General features: G+C 38.1%; 1 protein-coding gene across 1 annotated transcript in view; it reads right to left on the bottom strand.

Moving 5' to 3' along the window:
- MID1 (midline 1) overlaps nt 1-22,598 on the bottom strand; it is a 350,551-nt gene extending 327,953 nt beyond the window's left edge. Inside the window, exon 1 of the mRNA XM_006120186.5 lies at nt 22,368-22,598. The gene's annotated coding sequence lies outside the window, so the exon portion shown is untranslated. The remainder of the gene's footprint in view (nt 1-22,367) is intronic.
- Between the last annotated feature and the right edge of the window lie 387 nt (nt 22,599-22,985).

The raw sequence follows: 22,985 nt of genomic DNA, 5'->3' as shown, positions 1-22,985 counted from the left end.
CTGTTGGATCTGCAGTTCGGCGTACATGACTTGCGTGGATCCACGAGGCGCTCCTTCACCTTTACTGCTGTGTGGGTGCTGAGCAGCAATTGGAACGGTCCTTTCCACCGGGCTGTCAGGGAATTCTTTCTGCGATGTTCCTTCACGAACATAGTCGCCTGGTTGGATGTTGTGGCACGGTACATCAGTAGGTACTGGGAGGGCTTCCTTTACCCGCAGGTGCAAGCTCTCCTAACCGTCATTTTATGTCTAGATTTCTTCTTTCTGTGTGGCTGCTAGCCTGTGGGCCTCCTGCAACATTAAACTGCTTACAAATCACACATGAATTAGATATTCTTGACAGCTTCTAGGTGCACGCCTGGGGCGTACCATTGTTTTGGGATTTGGCCTTATCGTGGATGTCACTCAACTAATGGATTCAAACTAAATGGAAACATATTCTTACAAGCGCTAGCAGGAAATTCCAACCCCTAACCCACTTGCTTGTTGACTGATTCCTGTTAGCTCTTCTGATAATAAGTGTCCATTCAAAGCACTGCTGTGGGCCTTCTTCTTCTATGTTTTATAGCCAAGCAGTCAAGTAAATAATTCAGGCCACCCTCGAACATGAGGAAAAGACAGGATAGCAGACCTTGGCCTAGGTCATCCCAACCTACCATAAAACCCATGGAATGATATCCACGGAAGCAAATCTCCACAAGGACTTTTTCCATTCCACCCTCCACAGGTTTGCCTCTGTAAAAAAAGCCTTAGGGGCAACTCCTGCACCTGAGAGATTCCAGGGATTAGTCAATCAGGATCATCTGCACAAAGACTCTGGGCCTCTGCACTAATTCCTTGGTTCCTGGCAAAAGGGCTTTCATGAAGCTGCACTACTTTGGCCTTGACTGCTTTGAGGCCCCTGAATGGAATCCAACAAAGAGATAATGCAGCCCCAGGCATCTTGTGAATTGACCTTCTATCAAATGACTACTCTCCAGGGTGTGGGAAACCATGCTGCATAGATGACTGATGAACTTCCACGCAAGAAGGAACTTTCCTCTTTCTATAAGGAGTCGGGCAGCATGAACTAGACCCTTAAGAGGGAGTGGGAGTTTTCCACTAAAAGCCCGAGTAAAAGAAATATGATCCTTGTGGTATTAGCAGTTTGGGAATCTATTCCTCCAAGAGAAGTATGTTCTGTAGCAGAAAGGGAGTGATCTCTGGAGGATTTTAATGTTGCAAAGGATAAAGAAAATAGTAATCTGCATGCACACCATATTTGGATTTGCTTTATTATAGAGTCTCTTTTCACCTCAGTGGTCATGCTCAGCTGACATGTTAACATTAGTGAATTTTATACATGAGGCTAGAGGGAGAAATATACCCCTGTAAGATTTTGCATCCAGCCCAGAAAAATTGCTAAGCACACTAAGGGCAACTCTGGCAGCAGCCGCATGATCTGCAGGCAAAGTCAGTTATTTATAGGGTTGCCAGGTGTCTGGTTTTGAACCGGACAGTCTAGTATTTGAGCTTTTTGTTCGGGAAACAAATTGAGAAAATATAAATGTCCAGTATTTTCTAAATAAGATGTAATATAGATTGTGATGTAATGTCAGGTGTGTCTGGTATTTTTGTTGAAACCATCTGGCATCCCTAGTTATTTAAACAGGAAATGAATGCATGTGAAGGCAGATCTTTCACATCTTGGTGGTAGTAAAAGTTAATTGTAGCTACTGTCTCTCTCCTTTAATTGTGTTTTCTTTTTAGAGAATGATCAAATTTTCCATTGAAGTTAATGGTAGTTGGATCAGGCCTTTAAAGTCCATCACTTCCTATTTCCTTTATACATTTTTAAACACTCACAATATTTAAATCATATTTTTTTATTTAGGGTGGCTGTAATTTCCTGAATTATATATCATATCCTATATAAAATTAACCCATGCAGTAATGCAGAGGTGTAGACTCCTGAATTATGGAATTTAACAACACATGGGCTATGCAATCCTATCTATATCCAGGAAAAACACAGTTAATGCTATAAGAAAAAACTCCTGATACCCATGGAGAATAACAGACCTGCAGAACAACTGCCAAATGCTTATTCTGATAGCTATCAACTCCAAACTCCCCCAGTCAGGGAGGAAGATGTCAGATTGCACCAGGTGATTATGACAAAGTGTCACACTTCACAGTAAGCTGTGGATTTGTGGAAAATGCACAATAAAGGCTCAGGTGTTGCCAAAATATCTGGTTTCATAATAAACCTATTCTAATTAATGTAAATAGTCAAAAAGCTTCAATCTATGAACTGGGCTTTAGTATTTCTCTTGTGACTTGAGTGAAAACATTAACATTAAAAAATAATGATTTTAGCTGTGAGGTTTTTTCTTCTTGCCATTGGGGAACTGATTCCTGACAAATTCTATTTCTTGATTTATCACATTTCACAGAAAAATGCAACTAATTGCAAAATATAATGACTATATTTACAATACAGTTATTCTATCCCACAGTGGTTTAAGCACCTGTGAAATCCAATGGTAGAGGAAAACTACTGTGGTACTGTGGTACAGTTTCCTTTTTATTAGTACAGTAATTCAATACATTTACTTTCCTGGACACTGTCCTTTTATCTGACCCAAGTTAGAGCTTTGCTGCTGAAACATGGCAAGAAATCAGTTTCTTCTGCAATTTGCATGCTCAGTATCAGGAGGTTTCATAACATGGCTAATAAAATAGTCACAGAAAGGTATTTTTATTAAAAATACTGATTTGATTTCATAATTTTTCTATAATGATTGCACTTTCTATATGTCACTGTCTCAATATTTGTGTTTAACATTGTATTTTACCACATTTGTTTATCTTTAACTCAAAGTTAGCAGCTAAAGTCATTTTACCTTAATAAAGAACTCTTAATTGATTCCATTTGATGGTTCCCCCTCCCTTCACAATGCAAAAGTAAAGCAAGATACATATCTTTATTGATATATATGGAAGAGGCAACAAATTTTTCAATTTACTACTGTATATGCCACTCTTGCTTTACATACTGATACACAACTTTCTATTGCTTTAGTTGAAACCATGCATCCAAGGTTCATTTGGCCCTAACTCAATTATTATATAATTCTTACATAAAATAATAAAAAATATACATCTATCTGCCACAAGTGTTTGATTTAATGAACGTAAAGAAACCACTGAAGAAGGAACCATGAAAAATTCACAAGCTTTGCTTTCCAAGCTTGAAAAGAAATGCTTGTCTTTGACAAGATTCTAAAGAATGCTCTCAAGTCAGCAAACAATCTATAATACTACCGTGAAGAAAATGCTTTCAGAATTTCCTCTCTCCTTGTCTTTGTTATAATCCCAGTGCAAACAGGCTAAATCTAAATATGCCTGCCCTACTCACAGATCCTTATCCTAGTCAAACTACTTTTCAAGATTTGCTCTTTAAAGGCTGTTACCCAAGGACTTCAGCACTGATCCCATTCCAGGAATGTGGTTGTAACTAGGGCTCTTTTCTTAAAACAGATAAAGGGAAAGGAAATTTTGGATATAAAATTCAAATAAATTGTGAAGTAGTTAGCGCTCATGTGAATCCTTTCTTTGGTTCCTTTAAAGGAGAAGCTGCACTTTCTAGTCCTTTTCTCTGTAAAGACAGACATAAAAAAAATGTAAATCAATGGTAAGTGATTGTTAGGATTATAAAGGAGTATGCCATTGGGCTGGAGAGGACATAAAGATTCTCTCCCACACATAATTTTTATGTAAAACAAGTCAATGACATTTGGGCTGTATCCCACTCATTCTGCTAGAGTTTATGATCAACCCAATGCCATGTAGCATGATTATGGTAGTGAGATATTGCTTGCATTTGAAGGGGAAGTGATAAAATGACAAAATGCTAAAGCCAACTCTTGTGAACATTTTCAGCTGTCTCTGGGTAGCCATACTCTAACTGCAGTCACCACAGCTATTGCAAGGGGAATGCCCTTGTATCTCCCATCAGTGCCTTTAGGTACACAAAGAGAACATGTAACCCACACACCTAGTATGGTTCACTGTTCCATTCTGTGCCACCTAGACCACAGCAACAGATAAGACCAAGAGACCTCTACAGCAGTGTTTCCCAAATGGAGTTCTGCGGAACCCTGGGGTTCCACGAAGTAAAAATAAGGGTTCCGTGAGAAAATTGCATTACAACATTTTGTGATTTAAAAAAATAATTAATATGTAAGCATTTATGAATTTTATTGAAAACAGTTTTCATTTATGTTTGCCACAGTAAGCATCCCTGTGTAATGCCAGCTTAGCCAGAGAGTGGGGATGATGATGTCACAACTCAGCACTGCACACGCAGTCAATCAGTGGTGCAATCGCCTGTTATATACCACCATTAATGGTTTGTACACATTAAATGTGATTTTTGTTTTTAAATATGTGCAAATGTTGATCTCATGACCTTGTTTAGCACTTGTTTATTATTTTCCTTATTTATTTGTGGTCTACTTTTTCAGCTCCATATACAAGACTGTTATTAGGAGTTCCGCAAAATTCTTTTCAGTTTAAAGAATTTCAGGGTTCTGTGGCCAAATAAAATTGGGAAATGCTGCTCTACAGCATGGCCTGGGAACGAGTTGGCTTTTAGCTCAAAGGGTAGAGGCTTATATACTAAGCTCCAGAGGTCCAAGGTTCAAATCCACCCAGTGGTGGGCATCTAGAGACATTTCCCTGAGGTGCAGGGAATAGGAAACAATGAGGCACTGAGCGGGAAGGTGGGGATAGTGACGGAAAGATTTATAGACCAGGGAGGAAGTAAAATTTATATCTTTGCAAGGAGATGAAATAGTATTTTTACAAGCGACCATTATACATATCACTTACTGAGGCAGTCCTATGTTAAAATTTTGGCAACACATTTCTGGATTAATTTCACCATGAAGAAGGCATCATATACTTGACAAGTTAGTTTTATCACTACAGAAAAAATATATTTTAAAATTAACATTTCATTAACAGAGTAGATGTACTTTCTTGCAGAAATTTTAAGTTCCCTCACCTACTTTGTGTGGATGGCTAACTAAAGTGGAATTGTAATCAGTCAGAAAACAAAAATGTACCTTTTTTCATTCATTTAAAGGCACTTTTTGCCATGGCTATATTCTTAGACTGCACCGAAGGAGGGGGGACTCATCTACTCATATAAAAGGCAGCCGGCCAACTAGTAGTTATTTTAAAGAATGCATCAATTGTCTAAAATCTTGCACCTTAGTACAGATCCTGTTTGTCTAAAAAGCATACAGACCATTTAAAAATGGTCTGCTGGAGAAAATCCAGAGTTTTGCAGACTAAAAGCATATAACTTTACAACATTCCTTTTCAAAACTTTCCTGAAAATGCTGGTTAACAACCTTTGATGAGTAAAGGGAGGGGAGTGAATTTTTAACATTATCAAAACATTTTGAGCCCCATCTCAGAAAACCCATATGAAGGATAAAGTGAAAGGGGAGTATCTGTGAAGTATGACAGACTCCACACTTTTTCCATCCTTGCAGTGAGACTTGAAAATATCAGTCATATCGTCGACCAAGAGAAGAAGTATATCAGTTTATCAATTAAGGGCTCCCTGCCATCTGTTTAAAATTCAGATGCAAAAAAATCATATAGCTATGGTCTGTTCAGCTTTACTGGCTTCCTACTTAAATCATATTGGAGACCCCAATCCTAAAAATGCTTACACAAGGTATACAGTTATGCATTTGTGTAGGTTTTTGAAGATTGGGGCCTTTAAGCTTTGTTCTTGTGTACTAGACCATCTATTTTAGTATCCTCTGTAACTTATCTCCCTTTTATATATGTTTCCTTAAATCCCACTGGACTTAGTCTTTTGAAAATGGGACTGGGGTGTGTTGAAAATTGTATGGTACAGCTGTCCATCATTTATTAACCCTTTATAAACTATTAATAGAATCTTCCAGATGTGACAGTTGTGGAATTTCTATATAATATACACCCAGATGTAACAGCTTCAGGATCACTGTATATGATCTGGTAAGTGAGGTAAAGTAACTTCAGAATTATCAAGGTTTAGTAGACTTTCCTGAATGTTTTACTGACAAACTTTATATTGGGGAGGGTGAAATATTTATTATATATATCTGAAATGCTTCAATTCAACAGTGACTGCCGTGAAAGGCAACACAATGGCTTCCCATCTAAAAGCATCCAGGCACACATTTGGAAGACAATCAATGAGGCTGTTGGTTTCAGAGATCCTGCCACCTGCTGCTTCCAAAGCTGGGAGTTACCACATCGCAGGTAGAAGCATGATTCTCCTGAAGGAGAGGCAGAGGGGTTTCTAAAGCATTAACATTATATTTTCAAAAGCAGAAAGCAGTGGTCAATGAGCTATGACATGGAGAAAGCGGACACAGAGAGAAACTCTTCAGATGAATGTAAAGTGGAAGATAATTAAGTGCCTGGTAGGGTGGACAGGCATAAAATCTGTTGTTTTTTCTTCTTAAATGCTTTTGTTCTAATAAATTGGCTGTCTGGTCTACCATCATTGCTCCCAGAATAAATAATGTGCAGCATCTGGACAATAAATTGGGAATTAAATTATATTGCCTGCAGGGCTGTCTGGGGGGTCCCTTTAAGCGTGTATCTCTGGAAGCCTCTGGCACTGGCACTCGGAAACAACTGGTGACCTAAAGCCCTGCCTGAAGTAGTTCCGTGTGGCCTTTTATGCGAGACGGTATCCAATGAGTCTGGATGCTCTCTTTCGCAAAAGCGCATCGCTTTTTCAGTGCGCTTGTGTGTGGATGCTTCTTGCACAAAAAGCCTGCAGTGTAGACGTAGCCTTAGTTGTGAAACTCAGCCTCCCATGTTATCCATCTATAGTACATTATCTTCCAGCCTCTCTACAGAGTAGCATTAGTAGAAGTAGAACCACTTTCCAAATAGGATCCTCTTCTTTATCTCTTTGTGAGACAGCAGTGATTCTGGCACACGTTTTGTTATTACTGATTACATAGAAGTACATAGGATAAAATACTGGTGTCAAGTATCAGAGGGGTAGCCGTGTTAGTCTGAATCTGCAAAAGCGATGAGGAGTCCAGTGGGTCTTTGCCCACGAAAGCTTATGCTCCAATAAATCTGTTAGTCTATAAGGTGCCACAGGACTCCTCGTCACAAAATCCTGGTGGTGCATTAGGTAATTTCTTCAGTAGCTTTCTCACTTAGGAAGAAGTGAGTGTTTCTTCTCTGACTGTGGCAAGAGGTCCATTCATCTCTGTGAGAATACAAACTTCCCTTTCTGAGCTTTGCACATTTCTCAAAATGTACATCACAGAAATTATAGATGGAAACCACCCCCTTCCACTCCACTCTCCCTGCTAGATCATATACATTCTTTTATTGGCTCAATCTCTGTTGGTGAGAGGGACAAGTTACTTGGCTGCTACAAATGGAACCAGCCTTTGGATCCCATGCGCTATTTAAACTAACTGTATCTGGTTGGTGTCCTGTTTCATCCCTACCAGAGGTATTTTCGTAGGACATAGAACTCTTAATCCTTTTGGGTAAAATTAAAAAAGCATATAACAGACTGAAGACCCTAAATCTTATTGTTTTGAAATGGGATTTTGTTTCTCGTTCTACATTTTATCAAGTTCTTTATCCATTCACATGTCCTGCTGCAGATGTATTGACCGGAGATTTAAAGAGGAGGTTTTCATTGCTATGTGAATTCTGTATCCACTACACATCTACTGAAAAAAATTCTGAAAATCCATGATAGATACAGGGTCTGCTCCTAAATCCATGCTAGATTTAGGCTACATCTACACAACAGCCTGGATTGCTGCTCTGAGATCGATCCACCTGTTGTGACTTAACGGACCTACTGAAGACCTGCCAAATTGGACACAGAGTCTCTCCTGTTGACTCTGTTACTCTACCCAGGATGAGAAGAGCAAGATAAGTCAACAGGAGGGTCTCTCTTGTCAACCCCTGATGGTGCAGGCCCTGTGGTAATTTGACTTAAGGTACGTCAACTTCAGCTTCATTATTCATGAAGATGCACTACACTCAACTTTCTGCTGTAGTGTAGATGTAGCCATATTTTAAGAGCTTGATGCTGATCCTCTTTAAGCCAATGAGAAGTATAAGTCTTAACTTAAATGGGAACAGGAATTGGGCCCCAACTTAGCACATGCTATGATTTACTCCACTTGGGACTAAATTTACTCCACCCGGAGAAATAAAAAAGCAAATTGAAAGAGCCAGACGAATACCTAGAAACCATCTACTTCAAGACAGACCCAAGAAAACCAACAATAGAACACCACTTGTCATTACCTACAGCCCCCAACTTAAATCTGTCCAACACATTATCAATAAACTACAGCCTATACTGGAACAGGATACTAAACTCCAAGAGACTCTGGGAGACAGACGCATAGTCTCCCATAGACAACCACCTAACCTCAAGATGATTCTTACCAACAACCACAGGACATACCACACTAATACCAACCCTGGTACCTTCCCTTGCAACAAACCCCGTTGCCAGCTTTCTCCACATATTCATTCTGCTGATACCATTATTGGACCTAACCAAGTGAGTTATAAGATCAAGAACACATATTCCTGTGCATCCAGAAATATAATTTATGCAATCATGTGCCGAAAGTGTCTGTCTGCTATGTACATTGGACAAACGTCTCAGACACTTCGCCAGAGGATCAATGCCCACAAAATAGATATTAGATAGGATCACAAAGAAAAAACAGTTTCTTGCTATTTCAACCAGAAAGGACATTGTCTCAACGACTTAATTACCTGCATCCTGCTTCAAAAGCCTTTTAAGACTGCACTTGAAAGAGAATCCTCTGAACTGTTATTCATGCTAAAATTTGACACTTTACACCTGAGTTTGAATAAAGGATCTAGTTATCTTACCCATTACAAAGATAGCTTCCCCAATTATCACCTCTAATATCATTAGCTCACAGACATTTACCTCCCCCCCCATCCCCCTTCTATTCTGAAATTTGATTTGTCCTTTTCATATGTGTTCATTTTTTAATTGTATCCTTTGGTATATATGGTTGTGACAATTTTCTTCCATTATTTGATCTGAGGAAGTGGGTCTGGCCCACGAAAGCTCATCATCTAATAAACCATCTTGTTAGTCTTTAAAGTGCTACATAGTCCTATATTTTGTTTTGGGAATAAAAGTGATTTCACAAGTTCAGCATAGGAGTTTCTGGAATTGGCTGAACTCACCCCTTTTTGTTGAATATTGGTGCCAACTTTTACTATTTCCAGATCAGAGGTTGTGTCGTGTGTTTTAGTAAGTTTTTAGTTTGAGATCTGTCTTTAGTACAAATATACTAAAGACTTCTGATTTTATTCGTATACAGGAGAAATACTAAACCATGCTCAGTAAAACATCATATTGCAAATAAATTTTAACTTGGGATTTAACTTGTGTGAAAGCTTTCGAGATAATTTGTCTAATAGCAAAATGTTAAAAGCTGGCTTTGTGCAGACATATGGAAGTACCAGCTGCATGTAATTACTGAATTTTTAGTAATGTGGTTCAATTTAATGTTTACAAAATATTTTTAGATGCAGAGCTTCAGTCAAGTCTTGGAAAGAGTGCCATATACAAAGAAGATAAAATGTAATCTGTTCTGACCAACATAGCAATAACGAAAAGGCAATGGTTGCCTTTCAGAAGTGAACATTTGCCAACTGTTGCAACATTTCTTATTGTACATACCACATCATTTCCCTACATTCATGATAGAAAATTATTGCTGCATGTCAGAAATCACTATGACACTGTGACTTTGATTATATTTTAATTGGCTAACTGCATTTAATGGCAACACTATAATGAGTTGATGTTTTGAATCTAATGCCTTTTGGAAACTTATCACATAGGCCTTGGGATCTGTGTTGGCAGTCCCGGCAATTAGGCCAAAGACTGAGTGAGTATTAAGCTCAGTGTGGACCTGTGCTTGCATCTGTTCTGTAGATATGTAAAAGCAGAGGTGAAAGTAAGGTGGTGCACCCCAGTGTGCCACTCCAGCAAGAAAGGGCTGACTGCAAGCGGAGGCTCAGCGTTCTCCCAGGTGGGCTCCTCTGTAGCCTGCTGCACCAAGTATCAGGCAAGAAAGTTAAAGGGGATGGCTGGTGGCACATCCCACACTGCTCTGGGGCTGCCACAGCCTTGAGCCTGCCCAAGGACAGTTAGGGTATGTCTATACTACATGCTTATTTCAAAATAAGCTATTCCGGATGAAATACTCCAAAATAGCTTATTTCGAAATAACACATCTACATTGCATGGAAGCCTCAAAATTAGTTGGAGGCTGGCATCCGCATTTAGAGCTCCAGGAGGCAGTGGGGAGTAATGACTTTGAATAGCCCTGCGGAAGAGCTATTTCAAAATACCAGCGGTGGAGCATCCACACTACTGCTATTCTGAAATGCTGTTTCAGAAGAGGTGTTATTCCTTGTGGAATGAAGTTTACAGAACTTGCAATAAGCCATCCGTTATTTCACATTTATTTCAAAATAATGGAATTGCTGTATAGATGCGTGCATTGTTATTTCAGAGTAACGACCGTTATTCTGAAATAATGCTGCTGCGTAGACACACCCTTAGGGAGGGCAAGGCAGGCTGAAGCTCCCTTCACCCCACTGATTTGTACCACAATGCTGCTTGATGTTCCCTCATCACTATCAAGGAGCGAAAGGAAAGCACACAGCGTTTCTGCATTCCTCTCCCTCTGGCTTGAGCAGGCAGGATGCAGAATGAGTGATACACAGGCTCTGCACTTTCCCCTTGCTCTCAGAGGGTACATCGACACTGTGGGCTAAAGTCAAGTTAAGATGTGCAACTTCAGGCACGTTAATTGTGTAGCTGAAGTCGAAGAACCTTCACTCAACTTTTGGCATGGTCCATACAGCAGAAAGTCGACTTCCCTTACTCCTCGTGAAATGAGTGTTACGGAAGTCAGAATAGGAAGCCTGTTAATTCAAAATTATTTTGAAATAATGGACTTGCTGTGTAAAGGCATACTCTTATTTCAAAATAAGCATGCAGTATAGACATAGCCTGACAGTCATGGATAGGGTAAGAGTAAGCAGCCTCCTGATACAAATATGGGGGCGGGGAGGGGTTTCAGTACCTCTCCCTAAATGTTGTCCTCCCCCCCCCCACACACACACACCTCAGACGCCTTCCCCGAGACCTTCCCCACACATCCCAGCACCCTGGCCTGACTGCTACATCCCCCACACTCCAACCTCCAGCCCTGACTCTTCTGCTCTGAGTCCCCCATATCCTGACTCCTGTACTCCTCCACACACAGGAGGGGCTCAGGGCAGAGGCCTGGGCTAACACCCCCAAGTCCTTGCCCAAATGCCTGCACCTTCCATACCTTACCCCTGCCCTGTGCCCCCTCACATTCCCATATACCCCAACACCCTGCCCTTCATCGCACACTTAAACTTCTTATATGTACTGTCATATTGCAACCCCTTGCCCTGAGTGCCTTGCGCTGTGGGGGGGGGGGGGTGAGGAAGGGGCGGAGAGTGATACGACTGTACCTGTGAGAAATTTAAGTTGCTTTCACCCCTGCATAAAAGACTTCAAATTCCTGGGCTGTAAGACTGAGATCTTTTACAACTACAAAACTGAATAAAAAGAACTCTGTTGGCATAATTATTCACAGCAACAGACAAAGAATTAAGATTATATGTGTTCCAATACTGGTGATGATGATCCTGCCTTGATAGATTGGTTTGTGGTCTCATATCACAATAGAGATTTCTAATAATCTAAATATTAGACAGATATCTGTTAATATAAAGACTATCTGCTTCTCAGCATTGATTATGTATTGGCCTATTGTGGAAGAGAAAATGTACACAGCCTTGCCATTTTATTACCGATGATCACACACCTGAGAAAGACTAACCTTGTTTAGGAACTCAGTTTTTCCAATCTCACTAAAATTATTGATCTCAAAAATACTGAGTCATGTAGCTGAGGTTATGGAAAGTATCATGCAAAAAAAAAAAAACCCCCCCAAAAAAATCAATCTCACTTCCATTTTCATGTTTATCATGTGCTGTTTCTGAGATCATTGATACTAATTTGGGATGTAACCGGTCAAGAGATAGGCCTACTATTCCCAAAGCACACCTAATGGATACTGCAGTATGGAGTGCCACATTGATCCATGCCAGTAAATGAGTCAACACTGAAACATAAGCACTCAACATATCACCCGTGGTTATTTGTTGATCATGCCAAATAAATCCTACATTCTAAGCAACAACCAGTTCTATTCAGTGTACTCTGAGAAAGACTTCGGCATACAACTCTTCCCCCATCTTGCTTCTGGAAAGACACAAAGTACTTTATCTTCCCTACACATTTGCAAATGGTTACTCTCAGGCTTGCTTTACATTGACAGATATTGCACTATTATGTTCTTTATGTATGTCATAATCCATAATTAGCATTCTCGTGGAGAAAATATATATTAGTAACTATATTAAACCCAGTGACTGTTTTCATGTTAATAGATGTGTGAATGATCTTACTAATTTGTAACATTTATACAGATTGGACCTTCCTGGCCTTGCACGTTCAGAACCTGATCACTCCCAAATAAGGGATTTTGCTGGACCAGGGGAGGTCATATCTGGCACCCCTGTTGTCCCCCCTCTCACTCCCGCCAAGCACTGGACTGGCCACAAGCACCAGTGCTCATTCCCTACCCCCGCCCTTGCCTGCCATGCTGGGCAACCCAGCTTGCAGCACACTGGACTTCCAAGCCTAGTCTGTAACTTTAAAAACAATGAATTGTCCTGTGGCCATGTATTTTTGTAGGTTTCTAAGGTGCCACAGGACTACTTGTTATCATTTGTTATCAAAAGCCATGTAGCTAGAAGGAATCCTGCAGGTTAAACTTGATACTGATGATAACTGTAGTTTGAAGTAAAAATAATCAGTTAAAGTTCTGGAGTTCCAGCCCAAAATAATTTACCTTGGAAAAACTAAATAGACGTCAGCAGACACCGCAATCTGCTTGGTATCACATGTATCATGCCAACAGTTCCATCCAAGTCCTAGGAAAGATCAACTCTTTAACTTCCTAAAGTCAGTTTAGAACAATGCAGCAGTATAGAGTGCAAAAAAATAAAACAAAACAAAAATTCAAATTTTCAGGGTCACAGCAATACCTTCACTTCTTTTTACAGTCCTGAAATTTTGCCTCTCATACTGGAACTCTGAATACTTTCAAGTTCTTGGTAGGCAAATGAAAGGTTCTACAGCTAATGATTCAACTTACTTGTCCTCTTTCAAGGTCTCCTTGTCTATTAGGCTTTGTTTCTTTCATTTTCAAGTGACATTCTTATTAATTATGCTTGAGTTAAACAAACAGATAGGAAGATAAAGAACTAAACCTGGAAGGCATTTGAGGCTAACATACTGGCAGCCATTTAAATTCACATCACAAACATAATAACCTTAATCCACTACAAAGAGTTATATTAGTTGTGCAATTTAGTGATATTGAGTGAGTTATAGTAAAACCAAGCTTCAAGAGCTTCTCATATAGCTATAAATATTGTTCAAAGAAACAAAGTTATGGAGATAGATTGAGAAACTTCTTTCAGACTCCGGATAATGTTTCATAAGAACACCATACTAGGTCAAGACAAATGGTCCAACTATGTCACTATCCTGTCTTCTATGAAATACTTCAAAGGAATTTAACAGAACAGGATAATTTATCCAGTGATCCATCCCCAATCATCCAGTCCCAACTTCTGGCAGTCAGAGGCTTAGAGGCATACAGAGCATGGTGTTGCATCCCTGACCATCTTGGCTAATAGCCATGGATGCAGCGATCTTCTATTAAGTTATTATGTTCTATTTTAAATCCAGCTATATTTTTGGCCTTCACAATCAGCAGCCCCTGGCAATGAGTTCCACGGGTTGACTGTGCATTCTGTGAAGTAGTATTTCTTTTTGCTTGCTGTAAACCTGCTGCCTATTAATTTTCTTGGTTAACTCCAGCTTCATGTGTTATATGAGATAAATAATACTTCCTTATTCACTTGCAACATGCCTGACTTTACAGATTTCTATCATACCCTCTCCTTGATCATCTCTGTTCCAAGCTGAATAGTCCCAGTCATTTTAATCTTTCCTCATATGGAAGCTGTTCCATACCCTTTAATCATTTTTGTTGCCTTTCTGTGAACTTTTTCCAATTCAAATATATCTTTTCTGATATGAGGTGATCAGACTGGATGCAGTATTTAAGGTGATACCATATAATAGATTTATATGGTGCATTATGATATATTACTTTCATAATGGTTCCTAGCATTCTGTTATCTTTTTTTTTTTTTTTACTGCTGCTGCTTACTGAGCACATGTTTTCAGAGAACTAGCCACAAAGACTCTAAGATCTATTTCTTGAGTGGTACTGGCTAAGTTAGACACCCCCCACCCCCATTATATATACAATAATAATCATAAATGTAATTATTTTGTCCATGGTGAACTACTTTTCATTTAGCAATACTGAATTCCATATGGCATTGTGTTGCCCAGTTACCCAATTTAGTATGATCTCCTGTAACTCTTTGCAGTCAGATTTGTAGTTAACTATCTGCCAGATTTTGCCACTTCTTTCAGACTCCAGATAATGTTTCATAAGAACACCATACTAGGTCAAGACAAATGGTCCAACTATGTCACTATCCTGTCAGTGTTTATTCATTTTTCCCATATCATTTATGAATATTTTGGCCTGCATGGATGCAAATACAAATCCTTGTGGGGGGGGGGGGACGGGGGGGACTCCTATATACCTCTCTCCAATGTGAAAACTGACTTATTTATTACTACCTTTTCTTTCCTACTTTTCAAACTAGATACTGATCCATAAGAAGATTTCCCCTCTTATCTCATGACAGCCTACTTGGCCTAAGAACCTTATGTAAGGGAAGTTATCAAAGACTTTTCTGAAAGTCTAGATATGCTGTATTTACTGGATCACACTTGTCCATACATTTTTGACCTACTCAATGAAATCTAATAGATTGGTGAGGCATGATTTCCTTTACAAAAGCCACTCTTCCCTTGTCCATGTAAATGTCTGATGTGTTCTTCATGATAACTTTCAACCAATTTCCATGATAATGAAGTTAGGCTTACTAGCCTGTACTTTCCTCCAGAATTGCCTCTAGACCCTTTTTAAAAGTCAGCCGTAAATTAGCAATCTACCAGTCATCTGGTATTAAGGCAGATTCAAATGAGATTACATACTACAGTTAGTAGTCTGGTAATGTCTTATGTCAGCTCCTTGGGAACTCCTGGGTAAATACCAAGTGGTCCAGATGGCTTATTATTGTTTAATGGATCAATTTGTACAAAAAGGAATATGTTGTATATAGTTATATCACCTGAAAAATAATTTACCGTATATTACACATTGATATGATCTGTTTTGTTCTGTGAACATAGCAAGATTCTAGAATGAGGGCTGATAGATTTTATAATTTTCTTTTCTGAAGTGTAGTTAAGTCGGGTGCATTTCTGTATGCCCAGTTTTGAGCACTGTGTGCTCCAAGATTGTGTGGATGTGTGCCAGTTTTAGGCAATTTTATTGACAGTCACATGATTGTTTACAATTTTTTTTAAATCAGAAAAGTGTAACATTGTAATATTGCAAGTGTAATATTCACCCCTATTACCAACTTTTCCTTCTCTTTATGTCTCTGTATGTCATTACCTAGGATCGTCAATTTACTGACGTATTTTAAGGTTTACTGAATAAACAAATCATACATTTCAGTAAATTCCAGTGATCTACATCATGTAGAAACAGAACCTCTTACGTAACACACATGTGCAATAAAAGCAAACAGATGTTTGCCGTCTAACCACTACACTAATGGAGGTGGTATGGCACTATATCAAAGGCAAAACATAACATATGCAGAATTACCCATTAGATTTTTAAGTACAGCTGCATAGTTTTGAATAAACAACCAATAACTTCTTCAAAACCACTTGTGGCAAATTTCCATGCTTAAGTTAAGAATTTATAATTAGCTGCTAATTAAACTCCTCAGATATAAGAGTTTGAATTTCAGACAGACTATGAAATTTGAGACAGATTAAGAAGATTAAAAATGTACAGTAAAAATAAGGACTTCTTTTACAGAATTAACACACTAGGAACAAAGTCAGTTCTTCATACACAGGAATAATAGACAAGTACAAAAAAAATAAATCCATCAGAAGTCCTGACTTTGGATTTCAAATGGAGCCTCCAAGATTACCACAGTTACCATACAGCACTTCAGGAAACCCAGCAGTGCTGAGCAAATACATCAGTGGAAGCTAATTTTGAACAAGGCAAGACCCTTGAAAAGGATGCTGTGCATTTCTATAGTATAACAAAATGAGACTGTTCTCAACTTGAGGAAATAACTAGAACTTTGCACTTTGGTATCTACAAATGTCTTGTTTCATTCATTTTCTTGAAAGTAACCTCAGTTGGTTTTAAATGAAGCTGAAATTATACAAATACTCCATGGAAAGAAAATCCATCACATCTAATAAGAGAAACTGTCTTCTTCCATTCTGCCTTCACCCTAATTCTGATAAATTAACAGCCACCAACATTACTACCAATGGATGTGAATCCAGGAATGAGACTATTGCAAGACCTACAACCAAAGAAAATGTTTCACTTCATAAGGTGAAAATGCTGAGTTTTGTGCTAAAAATCCCTCCCTGTTAAAACTGATTTAAGTAGTAAACTGTTTTCCTAGACTTGATATATTGTACAAAGAGCATAAAAGTATGAGGACAAAGATCTTGATTTTGCTGATTGAGGCCAAAATTTAGCAAAATAATTTAGCATTTAAGGGCATGTTTAACTTTAAGCTTGTGCTTAAGTCTTATTGACTTCAGTATTGTTGACAAAGAAGTTTCTTGGTATTACTTTATTCCTTTTTGTCTTTCAGTTTTAAACCTGTCCTTCAATACTTTGCTGAATCAGGAATTTATCATGAAAATAGCCAAATTCCCTTAGAAAATACAGTATTACCAAGAAATGTCTGCATCAACAACATAGACTTGCATTCTTTCAATCACTAGCCCGAGTGCCAAAAATCAGACTGTGTTGACTAGTTTAGCAACAAATAAAACACAACAGGAAATATATTTCTAAAAGAAACCTGGCAGTTTCAGCCTGTGAAGGGTCTCAGCACCTATAAAGCTAGATGCCTGAAACAGGAGTTGTGGGTGCTCAGCACGTTTCAGGATCAGGTCCAAAGTTGTAAGCATTCCAGAACACTAAAACTCTGATACGCGCTACCGAAATATATCCTGGAATAAATACAGAAACAAATAACTCAAAAAGATATGCCTGCGTAAAGACTATCTGACATAACACAAGACAGATGTGCTGAACTAATTTGCTCTCCAGAGTCAAATGGAAGAGACCTTCCTAGTCTTCTTTTTTAACCTAGTGGTTTTCTGAACTTTTCATGTCAGATAAGCAACACAGAATAGCTGAAAGTATGATGTATCAAATCTTTTTTTTCTGATAAGGACTCTCTGTGCCTGCAAGGACTATTGGTTTTTACCCTTTTTACATTTAAATACCTATTTCTTTCTGATCTGATCAAGCAAGTTAATGTTGAGATCATCAAGCAATATAAAATTTGAGCAGACTTTCACGCAAGTATTTTGAATGAATAATAATTTATTTAATACTCTAAGTAGAACTGACCAGTGATTTATCATCAGTATCATTTCAGCTCTCTTGTTTGATCTGGGAAAAGAAAAACTGTTCCCTGGCTTGTGACTTGTATCCTTCATTTGCATGGCTCTTAAAACACACTGGCTCACAGCAGCTGGCACTGTAAAAAGCTACACAGAGCTTCCAATAGAGAACATGCTGCTTCAATCTTAGACTGCAGAAAGTGTTCTTCATAACTACATTTATGAATGCAGAAGTTCCACACGGCCAAGTGGGGCTTTATGATTTTGGAATAGCAGTTGCACTAGGAAATATAACACCAATTTTGAATTTTAAATTTCCTGAATAAAGCAGAAAGGACTGCAGAAGTTAAAAAAAAAAAAGGGACGTGATATTTCAGAAAATATATTCTGTGCATTTAATCTTGAGACAGCTGCTGTCTTCTCTTCAGCTGAGTCAATATGCCCTGTGAACACTTCATTATCATTAATCCTAACAATGATTCTATGCAGGATCTACAAAAGGTTGTTATAAAAATTGTCCCATTGACCCCACCCTTTTTGACACCTGTCTCTCTTCAAGCTATTCCTAGAGATGTTGCTTGCAACTCTGCAGATGCTGGCAGTTCTTTTCAATTAGGCATGTGCTTCAGGGGAAAAAGGTCACATAAGGGCAATGAAATCACACATGCCATATAAAATGCTTACACTAGAAAAAGATAGCGTAATAGAATGGTAAAGCCCTTAACAAAACCCTACAGAGAGCACACAATTAGTGCTGCATGTTCATCTATTATTTCAAGCTCTCTAGTTACATTTTGAAAGCCTCGAGTTTTCTTATTGAAAAAGCACTAAGGTATCAAAATGGAAATGTGATGTGCCCAGCCTCTGCTTGCTAATGTATAGGAGCTCTTAACCCCAATTACATGAAAAATTTAAAAAGTAAAAACAAGTAAACAAAGATGTGGCTCTGAAAAACCTGTTTAATCAGGGAAAAGAAACGGCTGTGTAGTGAACAATCAACGGTGACTTGGAAACTTTTCAAAATACCCTTAAATGCTATTCTTTCTGGATTAAAGAAAGAGAAACATTCATTTCTATAGTCACCTTTCCTTTGAAAATAAAAGTTTAATGACAACTACATCTAACAGCCCCAGTCCTAAAGTTAACACTATTTGCTAAACCCACAAATGGGTAAGAACCCTCTTGAATTGATTCACCAGCAATGTTTCACACAGAAGCAAGCAAAATAGTTTTTCTCTAAGTAATCACACCTTAGAAATGTGAATACAGATGTCCTACTCAATCATGTCTGTTTTGAAACTCAGAATGTCAAATTAGAGTTGTTCTGTTTCCCTTCATCCTCCCTCATGTTTAGACAGCTAAAGATGGTGCTAGAAGTACTTACATACACACAGAAGGCCTGTTGGGACACAACACCTTCGCTTAGATTCAATATGTGCATCTGCAAAGCTGACAATGCTTTAGTCTGAATATCATCAATGTACTTCACTGTTTTCCTTCAAGTTAAGCAACTGATCCAAAGACAGAGAGAAAAGTTTAGAGGTGAATTACATTATTTAGCCTGGAATTAACCTTTAAAACAAAATTATACCTTTTCTCCACTGACCATTTAAAGTGGAAGTTTTTCCTCAGTGTTGCAAGGTGTATTAAAATGGAAGTGTTCTACTACTTGGGCAAAACTTGTTTAACTACTTGGGCAAAACTTGTTTAAAAATACACATTTACTAATGAAAACTATCAAGGAAAAAGACTATGAAATATATTCAGCTCAAGATAAAATCTTCCCAAAAGGCCCTCAGACAGTAATGCTAGGTGCTCCACCCATAAAATAGCAGAAATACTGCCTTATGACCCAAACTCCACAAATATACTGCATTTGTCGGATGAATTCCCCCCCCCCCCTTTTTGTGGGTCATGGACCAAAAAAATAGCTAGACTCAGTTTTAGCCAAATATACAGAGTTCCTTACATGTAGCTCATTGGCAGTAAGACATATTTAACCACTTTACACAGGGCAGTGTTCCCAGTTTCCAAGATTACTTTACTAGCATGCTGTCTCTGAGAGAAAGTCAATGTGCGAAGAAATATGCCCATTTTACAGATAAAGAACTCAGGCCCAGAGTAGATTAAGAAGGAAGGGAATGGTTATCTAGTACAGGGGTTCTCAGCCTTTTTTGAATCACTCCCCAACCTGCATTTTTTTGGAGGAGGGTGTAGGTGTTTCTTTGTTTTAAACTTGGAGCCTATATGCCATTTACTTCAATTTACCCTAACTGCCCTCATGACTGCAGGGTGGTTGGGCCAAATTTGAATGGTGATGTGACACCATGTACCTGGTTGCAACTCCACTCTGTAATTTAGAAGGTGCACTTCCCGCCCTAGAAAGTTAGACAGGCCTTTCCCCCTCATAACTGAGAAACTCTGATCTAGGGGATAGGACATTGGATTGAAAAGCAGAAGATTAGGATTCATTTCTCATCTTATTCTCAAATATTCTTTGTAACATTTGGTTAATCTAGGGACATTTTGGTCTGCATTTCTACAATGCCTAGCACAATGGAATCCTGGTCCACAGATCAGGCTTCTAGGAGCTATGATAATATAACTAAATTAATCGGTAATATCATGTGCCTCAGTTCCCATCTGTAAAATGGCAATAACACATCTCTCACAGGGTGTTGTACAGTTTAATTCCATTCATGATTATGAGGTATTCAGATTAGTGCCACATAAGACAGAACAGAATAAATAAAGAATATGTGTTTCTCTTGACACCATTTCCTGTTCTTAAAGCTTGTATTTTATTTGCACACACCCATGATAACAATCTCTTATCTCTATCCATACCTACGACACAATCACAGAGTTGCTTGAGGTACCATAAATGGAAGCCAGCAAAAATGGAGTGGGAGGTGAGGTGAGTGAAATACAGTAGCTGCAGTTTTTGCTCCTGGTCCTCAATTGCCAAATTCTCTGCCACTGCTGACTTCCATCAAGACTGATGATATTTCAGAAGGATAATATGGTATATTCAGATGCGAGCCCATGTCTAAAAACACACTATATACTTTCCTTGCTATGCAGATGATCCTGTAAAAATTCTATATTGAAGATACAGCATTGCTGTTTCAAATATGTAACTCCTGTTAATGTATTCACATTGAAGGTCAAGAGTTTAGAAATATTCTGTACATTTATGAATGGGAAACTAAATTAGCATTTTAATGTTGCCAATTCTTTATCATGAATGAATGCTTTAGCCAGGAAATATTACGTTACAGGAGCTTGCAATTCAACTGCTTACTGTTGGGCGCATATATATAAATCTTGTCACATTTTGAAAGTTAACTTTGTTTTGTTTCTAATATAATCAGTTTCGTAAAAATATTCTATATTTTTAGAAATATGAATGTAATTTTTTTGTTTGTTTTGCTATTTTGGCCCTTAGGAAAGATACATTCATACCAACTAATTTCTTAACACAGATTTCTTTTTAAAGAGATTGTCAGTTAAAGCTTAGTGCAATGCAATTATATGACAGTGAGCCACCAAAATTCTAGAAATGGAATCACCCTAAAAACAAAGTCTGCACCTGTTTTTAAAAAGATTTCTGCACAATCTTTTGCTGTGGAAGGTACCTCTAAGAGAAATCAGATACAAAAATTACAAATAAAAATTTCTGTATCATCAGTTCAATAGAACTTGAATGAAGTTCTGCAAGTAATTGCCTTTTAACATTTACTGGCCTAACTGCAATTAGAACGCTATTGAAATAGATTCTTTCACATTTCCACTTTTAATTGCATTCTTACCGAGATATTTTTAAAAGAACTCTTTTGCACTCTGGTTTCAACTCCGAATCTGTTGTAAAGGCTATCAATCTATAAGCAATTCACATCTTTGTTTTGTACTTCAATAATTTTTATTTTAGGAGAACAAGTTTTGCAAGACCAAACCTGTAGCTTATTTTTAAATAACTTGTGCTTGTTATTATTGCAGGTATCCCTATATTCCACATAAGGCAAAAAAGGACATTTCAGTTGTGCTGACTGAACTCCAGTCATACCAATCAAAATGAAATATTCTAGAAAACTATGAAATGAAGAGATATTTCACTTTTTTAAAGATTCCACATTTTAAACCTTAAACATAAGAATGTTTAGTGTGTGCATATTAGTATTTAGCATTCTGACATTTGCAGGAATTCAGACATTTAATCAAAAAATCCTAGCTTCATTTCCAGAGTTTCAGCTTGCATCTGTGTTACATCAAAGATAAGAAAGTTTGGTAATCTCTTTGGTAAAGAAAGGTGTATCTAAATTAGAAGCACATGGAAAGTCAGATAAGCTTAAATACATATCCCACACAGATGTTGCTGTGCAGAAGAGCCCTAAATTGTCTACAAGTATTTCTATCATGTGCAAGCCGTTTTAGGAAAGAACTAGATATAAGAACAAGACTTAATAGTAGCACTCTGATTTCCTCCTCATTCTAACAAGGTCACTTCTAAAATGCAAGTATATTAGTGACTTACCAGCTTCTCCATTTTTATAATGTCAGTTATTCTTTTCCTTAACTTCTGTTTTGGATTTTGGGGTGTTTTTTAAGTTGGTAGTTCCTCCAAGTAGGGTGCTTTGTTGCCTGGCTTTTGCTGTTTTTCTGCAGATCAGCTGAACTGTAGTCAGTTTGATTCAGGAAGCTGTGCTCTGTCCAGCCTACTGATCACTCCCACTCTCCAGGGTGTGTGCTTACTTGTCTCTGTCAGTCTAAAATCCAGCCAAGCTCAATTAAGTATAACGTGTTTCCTTATATAGGTAAACAAGCATTACATTCTTGGTGTAAGAATCTAATTGGGAATAGGTTTAAGCTAGTTAACTCCACAAATACCGAATAGGTTGGATGCATGTAGGTTGCTAGTAAGCCCTGTAAAGAAACTGCAAAAGGAATATAAATACCAGTTTAATTTAGAGCATAGCTTACCTTCAGTTCAAGTATTCATGTTATTAAAACTGAAGTATTATTGTTACATTAGATAAGCAGAGTTTGTTTACAATAGAGTTATTACATCCTCATTGCCCAATACCTGAATATGAATGAGAGAAACAAAGCACAAAATATGTCACTGGTGCATGTATTTATGTATAAACACAGA

This window comes from Pelodiscus sinensis, chromosome 1, assembly GCF_052426305.1.
Source record: "Pelodiscus sinensis isolate ZL-2025 chromosome 1, ASM5242630v1, whole genome shotgun sequence".
Classification (NCBI taxonomy): domain Eukaryota; kingdom Metazoa; phylum Chordata; order Testudines; family Trionychidae; genus Pelodiscus; species Pelodiscus sinensis.
This window is presented reverse-complemented; position numbering and strand designations above follow the sequence as displayed.